The sequence below is a fragment of the Trichechus manatus genome, unplaced genomic scaffold (assembly GCF_000243295.1).
Source record: "Trichechus manatus latirostris isolate Lorelei unplaced genomic scaffold, TriManLat1.0 scaffold00136, whole genome shotgun sequence".
NCBI lineage: Eukaryota > Metazoa > Chordata > Mammalia > Sirenia > Trichechidae > Trichechus > Trichechus manatus.
The window spans coordinates 7626911-7634957 of record NW_004444072.1 but is presented as its reverse complement, the minus strand read 5'-3'; positions in this window follow the sequence as shown (position 1 = coordinate 7634957).

Here is an 8047-nt window from a genome sequence, read left to right as displayed (position 1 = left end):
GTCTCACTCAATCTACTTCCAAGTGGCCAGTGAATGAGTTCAAATTTCTTATGAATTATATTCTCTAATTAGCATAGCTCCTGATACTGCACTAAGTATCAGCATTCATGAAAGGAAAATAAAGAAAAACATGATCTTTTATTTCGAATACATAATCTGTGTATAGATTCTAAAGCAGTTTCGCAGCTGGAGACAGACTGGTTATTTGTTTGCTGTGATTTTATAATCGTAAATATGAATTGTGAGGGCTACCACTATGTCAGACTAGCCATAATAATGTCCGTCTGCATAAAAGCTCCCTACCACAAAGGTGAGTGTTTACCTTTTGAAAATGCTTTTACAGGAGGCTGTGGGTAGCCATTTACAATAGGAAGGCCAGTTGATCAGATAGAAGCAAAACTAATGAAAAGCATCATGGAAGTGACAGCAAGATTAATTAAGTTCCTCCAGTCATATTCACGTGTGGCTGTGCAGAGTTCCTTTGGGTATTCATGGTGACAAATACTATAGATTTCCAGATCTGACACTTTTGAGTCAAGGGTAAAAATCACTGTTGGTCATTTTACCCACCAAAAGGATCAGAGATGAGCCCTCACGATTATTATTATGTTTGAGCAAAGCCCAGATGAAATTGAGATATAATTAAAAGAATGTTGAAACTGTACTGTTTTGTTTTCTGTTTACACATTTCCTTTTTATATTTTAGACATTTTGACAGAGAAAGCCAAACAAATTTCCATCTACTGTATTTGGCTGGAGGCATAGAATTATGCACACTTGAAAACACTTTCAATTATTTCATGAATTCTTACAGCATTGGGGTAGAGTTGCACTGTCTCTCTGCTCACTCTATATAGTTATTATTACAGTATACATAAAAATGGAATGTCTATGACCTAAAGCATCCAAATTTACTACAGGTATAGTCAATTTATCTTGAAGGATCTTTTTTTAAGGCAAAGGAAGAAATTCAATATACTGCTATTTTCTTCTTCCATTTTGCTTGCAAGCACATTTGTTGTGGGGCTGGAGTGAGGGGGAGCTGATTCTCAAATAGCTGCCCAGGAACCATAAATGAATTTTATTTTAAGAAAAATTGGAAATCTCTGGAGTGTATAGGATCTTTCAACCTGCTACACAAGATGTATTAACTCATGTTATTGTGTCACCAAATGTCTTCAAAAACATATTATTACATTTCTGTCCTTGGAAACACTTTGAAGTTCATTCATGTATTCATTCAGCAAACACTTCCTACATTATTTGTCAAATAAAGTGCAAATCCTTTAACCTGGAATAGGAGACCGCCTCAGTTTGACCTCTATGCTTTCCTCTCCAACCTTACTTTGCATGAAGATCTTTTATGAGTCTTGCTCTTTAATCATTCTAATTTGTTCTTGATCTCCCAGACACATCATTTATAATCATTTTATGTCACTTGTCCAAGTTCTCTGCAATAATTCAACCTGGGCCAATATTAAGAATTGGGCTTTCATTCTACCTCTTCCCCGAGGCTTTCCAGGATTTCCTGAAGCCCATAATAATTTCATCTTTTTCCAAACCCTTCATACATGTTAGAGACAACTCATTTATATTACCTTTGTTTTTACTTACATTTTTCGCTCTTTGAGTCACCTCCTCAAGTAAGATACTAAGTGTTTTGAAAAGCAGGTCAGTAGTTTATACATTAGAGTTCAGTACCTTGCTGTAATAGGATCCCCACATTTTTCTTGCCAGTGACCATGAATTTTATAAGTGAGGCACTGATGTATGTGTTCTGGGGGCTACCAGGCTTAGGACATGGTGTCCATCTATTTCAGAAAACAGCATCTACATAAGTAAAAATCAAGAGACCAGAATTAAGCTTATAAAAATATAGACAAAAATATACATAACTTTCTGGAACGGGTTTAGGGAAAAAAAAACAAAAAGCAAAAAGAAAGGCTGGTGTGGGAGAGATGCAAGAGCCCTTATAAGTTTATGATGCTTCCTGGTGTAAGGGGATCGGGACTGTTAAGCAGTCAGGGCAAATGCACTAATAAAAGCCACCTAGGAGAGTAGCTAATTGAGGATCTTCTGCTGAACCACCCTCTGCCTCAAGTCTCTGTTCTTGACTCTGATACTTGGGTCCCACATTGGCCTCTTGACCCCCATCCACCCACATAATTTCTGATCTGTGTCTTGCCTGATGGCTGGCTAGCTCTCTGATTCCTGGCTGGTCTTTCCTCAAAGATTTGGAATCTCTCTCTGCCCTAAGATTGTTTTTGGTTTCTCGTCATTGCCCATGTAATTGTGACCCTTGTCTCTTGCTTGCTGCTTCCTAAACCACTGACAATGTCTGATATTAATGGTATGCTCCAGTCACGACCCCAATATGCCATGCTTCTGGGGTACATTTCTGCTACATTTTGGAGTATATTAAAATATTTAAGAACTAACATTTCTCTAAAATTTTCTGTGATTCCAAAGAGCCTTCAGTCTATTTGAAGGATATCACCAACTGAACAGACCATCGAAATGCAGTCTGATAAATACACTAATATTGTGGTGGTTGTTAGTTGCCATTGAGTTGGCGTCAACTCATGGCAACGGTAAACATAACAGAACAAAATGTTCTGTGCCATCTTCATGATCACTGGTATGTTTGAGTTCATTGTTGCAGCTATGATGTCTGTCTATATTATTGAGGATTTTCCTGATTTTCACTGACCCTCTGCTTTATCTAGCATAATACAGTAATCAACAACAACAACAAAATCCGTTGCTGTCATAGCGTCACAGTGACCCTATAGGACAGAGTAGAACTGTCCCATAGGGTTTCCAAGGAGCGGCTGGTGAATTTGAACTGCAGACGTTTTGGTTAGCAGCCGAGCTGTTAACCACTTTGCCACTAGGGTTATATAAAAAGTATCAGGCGCTCATTACAGGAACACATGAGCCAGATAAGTCCAGAGAAGCCTTCCTAGAAAACAAACTGAGAAGTTTTATATGGTGAATAAAATGGCTAGACAAATAACCTGTCTACCTACCTGTTGCCATTGAGTCAATTCTGACTCGTAGTGACCCAATAGAACAGAGTAGAACTGGCCCATAGGGTTTCCAAGGAGTGGCTGATGGACTTGAACTGCCGACCTTTTGGTTAGCAGCTGAGCTCTTTACCACTGCACCACCAGGACTCCTAGACAAATAAAGGGGACTAGAAATGGGCATTCCTTGTAGAATATTATTTCAAATGTTCCGTAGGATCAGGATGGAACATCACCTAGAGGTAGATGATTTATGAGAAATTCATTGACTTAAGTATTTACTGCATGCCTCCTATGTGTTAGGCAGTGCTTGCGACACTGGATATAGCATGAACATGGCAAACATGACCCTGCCCTCATGACCATTCTATTGGAGGGAGAGAGGCAATAAACACGAAACCCATGAATGAATGAGATTAAGTATGCTTAGTTTCTTTCCTCTGCATGAGAGAAGGAATAAAGAGGTTCCAAATCCTACCAGATACGATGAAATATGGAAACTCTTAGAACGTAAGCTCCACACAGACAGAGATTTCTGTAGTTTCATCACTAACCTTCAGTACTTGGAACATGGGTACTCAATCACTATTTTTTAAATGAATAAGTGTTTCGAAGCCACAGCCAACTCCAAGATAAGGATTATGAGAGGGCTTTCAATGCCATTTACTAAATATTATAAAAGATCCCCTACTAACTGGCTACCAGAATAGACAGGGGCCAGATATATAAGGGATTTGTTGGATGTCTTCAAATTCAAGGAAATCCAGATAGATAGAATTTTGGAAGATTGTGGTATTTTATAGGGTTTCAATTCTTATCACAATGTAAGCACTTATATTTTTTTGTAGGCAATTAAATTTTCCAGACAAGATCATATGGCCCCCAGCCATTTAATTTTCATGGAAGCATCAAGTGAGAATATGGGAATAAAAATGATTTGTGAGTTTATAGCAGTGTCTACATGATCTAAATAATTCTGGTCAAAACACAGATAACTTGAACTAGGTATTTGTTCTCATGTAAATAAATTACTTATTGTTTGATGGAATTTGTCCACTTTTCAAATTGTTTGACATTGGGTGATGGTATATTAGACAATGGTCTAATGGTATATTAGACAATGGTCTAATACATACGATGGCATATTAGATAGAAGCAAACTCAGGCTTAAAATATACAGCTTTCACTCATATGTCATTCACGTGTCAACAAATTATTATGTTTTCAACAAATACTCAATCACCAAACACCCACATACTTGGCCTCTTGCTCCTATAATGTTCCAGTCCTCAGTGCTGACCCTTTTATCTTTTTTCCATCTATAGTCCCTTAATCCTATCATCCAGGCTCATGGCTTTGTTATCTATAAAATGATGACTTCCAAGTTTAAATATTTAAAGCCCACACCTATACAAACAAACTGCTTATGGAACATTTCCACTTAGATTCCTAATAGGAATTGCAAACTAAATATGCCCCATTGACATCCCTTTATTCCCACCCCAAAATGCTTTCCCACAGTCTTCTCTCGATCAGCTAGTGGCAAGGCTATCCTTTCAATTGCTCAGCCACCAAAGCTTGGCCAACCCGTCATTCCTTTACTTTCTGTTGGTCCTATCTTAACAGATGTACAGAATATGGCCACTTTTTTTTTTTTCTTTTTTACTATCTTTGCTGCTCCTACTATGATCCAAACCACCATCTCTTTTCTAGATTATTACAAAAGCTTCCGAAGCGATCATCTTGTATCTGTCCTTGCTCCGTTCTGGCTCTTCTCCAAACATCAGCCATAGCGAACCTGTTAAAATATGTCAGATTATGGCAAGATTTCCCTTATAAGTCAGAGGAAAAGTCAAAGTCCTTATAATGGCCTACAAAGTGTACTGGATTTGGCTTCATGTTACCTGTTTGAATTCAGCTCCTAGTTTGCTCTTCAGTACCTACTCTGCTCCAACACCTTGGCCTTATTGCTCATTCTTGAACCCATCAGGCATGCTCCGCCTTAGGCTCTTTGATCTTTTTTCAATGTTCTTTAGCCAGCACCTAGGACAATGCCTGACACATAGTAGGCACTCAAAAAATACTCAATTATTCAATAAATTTTGAATGAATATAAATGAATGAATTCATTTGTTAAATGACTGATTTGCATGAGGTGATGAAGATAAACCATTTGTATTAGGTCATGTCTTCATTTGGGAGACAGCAACTTAAAGACATTCTCACACTATGCTTCAGTGCTATATGTTGTCGTCCTTGTTAGGTGCCTTCAATCCTGACTCAAGTCATTCCTGACTCACAGTGACCCGTATGTAATAGAAGAACCTTTGCTTGGTCTTATGCCATCCTCACAACAGTAGTATGTTTGAACCCATTGTTGCAGCCACTGTGTCAATCCATCTTGTTAAGGATCTTCCTCTTTTTTGCCGACCCTCTACTTTACCGAGCATAATGCCCTTCTCCAGGGACTGGTCCCTCCTGATAACACGTCCAAAGTATGTGAGATGAAGTCTCAACATTCTCGTTTCTAACGAGCATTCTGGCTGTACTTTTTTTAAAGACCAGTTTACTTGTTCTTCTGGCAGTCCATGGATTATTCAACATTCTTTGCCAACACGTTAATAGAAATTCATCAATTCTTCTTTGTTTTTCCTTTTTCATTGTTCAGCTTTTGCATGCATATGAGGCAATTGAAAATACCACAGCTTGGGTCATGTACACTTTAGTCATGAAAGTGACATCTTTGCTTTTTGAGATTTTAAAGAAGTCTCTTGCAACAAATTTGCCCAGTGCAATATGTCTGTCTTGGTTATCTAGTGCTGCTATAACAGAAATACAGCAAGTAGATGGCTTTAACAAAGAGAAATTTGTTCTCTCAAAGTCTAGTAGGCTACAAGTCCAAATTCAGGGTGTCAGCTCCAGGGGAAGGCTTTCTGTCTCTGTAGGGTCTGGAGGAAGGTCCGTGTCATCAATCTTCCCCTGGTCAAGGTGCTTCTCTGCAGAGGAACCCCGGGTCCAAAGGACATGCTCTGCTCCCAGTGCTGCTTTCTTGGTGATATGAGGTTCCCAACTCTCTGCTTGCTTCCCTTTCCTTTTATCTCTTGTAAGATTTGCAGATTTGCCCAGTGCAATGCCTCTTGATTTCTTGTCTGCTGTTTCCATGGGTGTTGATTGTGGATCCAAGTAGAATGAAATCCTTAACTTCAGTCTTTTCTCTGTTTATCATGGGGTTGCTTACTGGTCCAGTTGTGAGGATTTTTGTTTTCTTTATGTTGAGGTGTAATCCATACTGAAGGCTGTAGTCTTTGATGTTCCTCAGTAAGTGCTTCAAGTTCTCTTCACTTTCAGCAAGCAAGATTGTGTCATCTGCATATCGCAGGTTGTTAATGAGTCTTCCTCCAATGCTGATGCCCCCACTTCTTCATATAGACCAGTTTCTCGCATTATTTGCTCAGCATACAGATTGAACAGGTATGGTGAAAGCATGCTACCCTGATGCACACCTTTCCTAACTTTAAACCACGCAGTATCCCCTTGTTCTGTCTGAACAACTGCCTATTGATCTGTGTACAGGTTCCTCATGAGCGCAATTAAGCGTTCTGGAATTCCCATTCTTTGCAATGTTATCTATAATTTGTTATGATCCACACGGTCAAATGCCTTTGCATAGTCAATAAAACACAGGTAAATATCTTTCTGGTATTCTCTGCTTTCAGCCATGATCCATCTGACATCAGCAATGCTATCTCTTGTTCCATGTCCGCTTCTGAATCTGGCTTGAATTTCTGGCAGTTCCTTGTCGAGGTACTGCTGCAACCATTTTTGAATGATCTTCAGCAAAATTTTACTTGTGTGAGATATTCATGATATTGTTCAATAATTACCACATTCTGTTGGATCTCTTTCTTTGGAATGGGTACAAATGTGGATCTCTTCTAGTTGGTTGGCCAGGTAGCTGTCTTCCAAATTTCTTAGCATAGATGAGTGAGCGCGTCCAGTGCTGCATCTGTTTTTTGAAACATCTCAGTTGGTATTCTGTTAATTCCTGGATGCTTGTTTTTCACCACTGCATTCAGTGCGACTTGGAATTCTTCCTACAGTACCATTGGTTCTTGATCACATGCTACCTCCTGAAATGGCTGAATGTCCACCAATTCTTTTTGGTACCGTGACTCTGTCTATTCCTTCTGTCTTCGTTTGATGCTTCCTGCATTGTTTAATATTTTCCTCATAGAATCCTTCACTACTGCAACTTGAGACTTGAATTTTTTCTTCCATTCTTTCAGCTTGAGGAATGCTGAACATGTTCTTCCCTTTTGGTTTTCTATCTCCAGCTCTTTGCACACGTCATTATAATACTTTACTTTGCCTTCTCACGCTGCCCTTTGAAATCTTCTGTTCAGTTCTTTTACTTCATCATTTCTTCCTTTTGCTTTAGCTTCTCGACGTTCAAGAGCAAGTTTCAGAGTGTCTTCTGACATCCATTTTGGTCTTTTCTTTTTTTCCTGTCTTTTTAATGACCCTTTGCTTTCTTCATGTGTGATATCCTTATTGTCATTTCACAATTTGTCTGGTCTTTGGTCATTGGTGTTCAATGTGTCAAATCTGTTCCTGAGATGGTCTCTAAATTCAGCTGGGATATACTGAAGGTTGTATTTTGGCTCTCGTGAACTTGTTCTAATATTCTTCAGCTTCAACTTGAACTTGCATATGAGCAATCGATGGTCTCTTCTGCAGTTGGCCCCTGGCCTTGTTCTGACTGATGACATTGAGCTTTTCCATCATCTCTCTCCACAGAGGTAGCTGATTTGATTCCTGTGTTTCTACCTGGCGAGGTCCATGTGTATAGTTGCCATTTATGTTGTTGAAAAAAGGTATTTGCAAGGAAGAAGTCACTGGTCTTACAAAATTTTACCATGCTATCTCTGGCATTGTTTCTATCACCAAGGCCATATTTTCCAACTACCAGTCCTTCTTCTTTGTTTTCCTCTTTGGCATTCCACTCACCAGGAATTATGAGT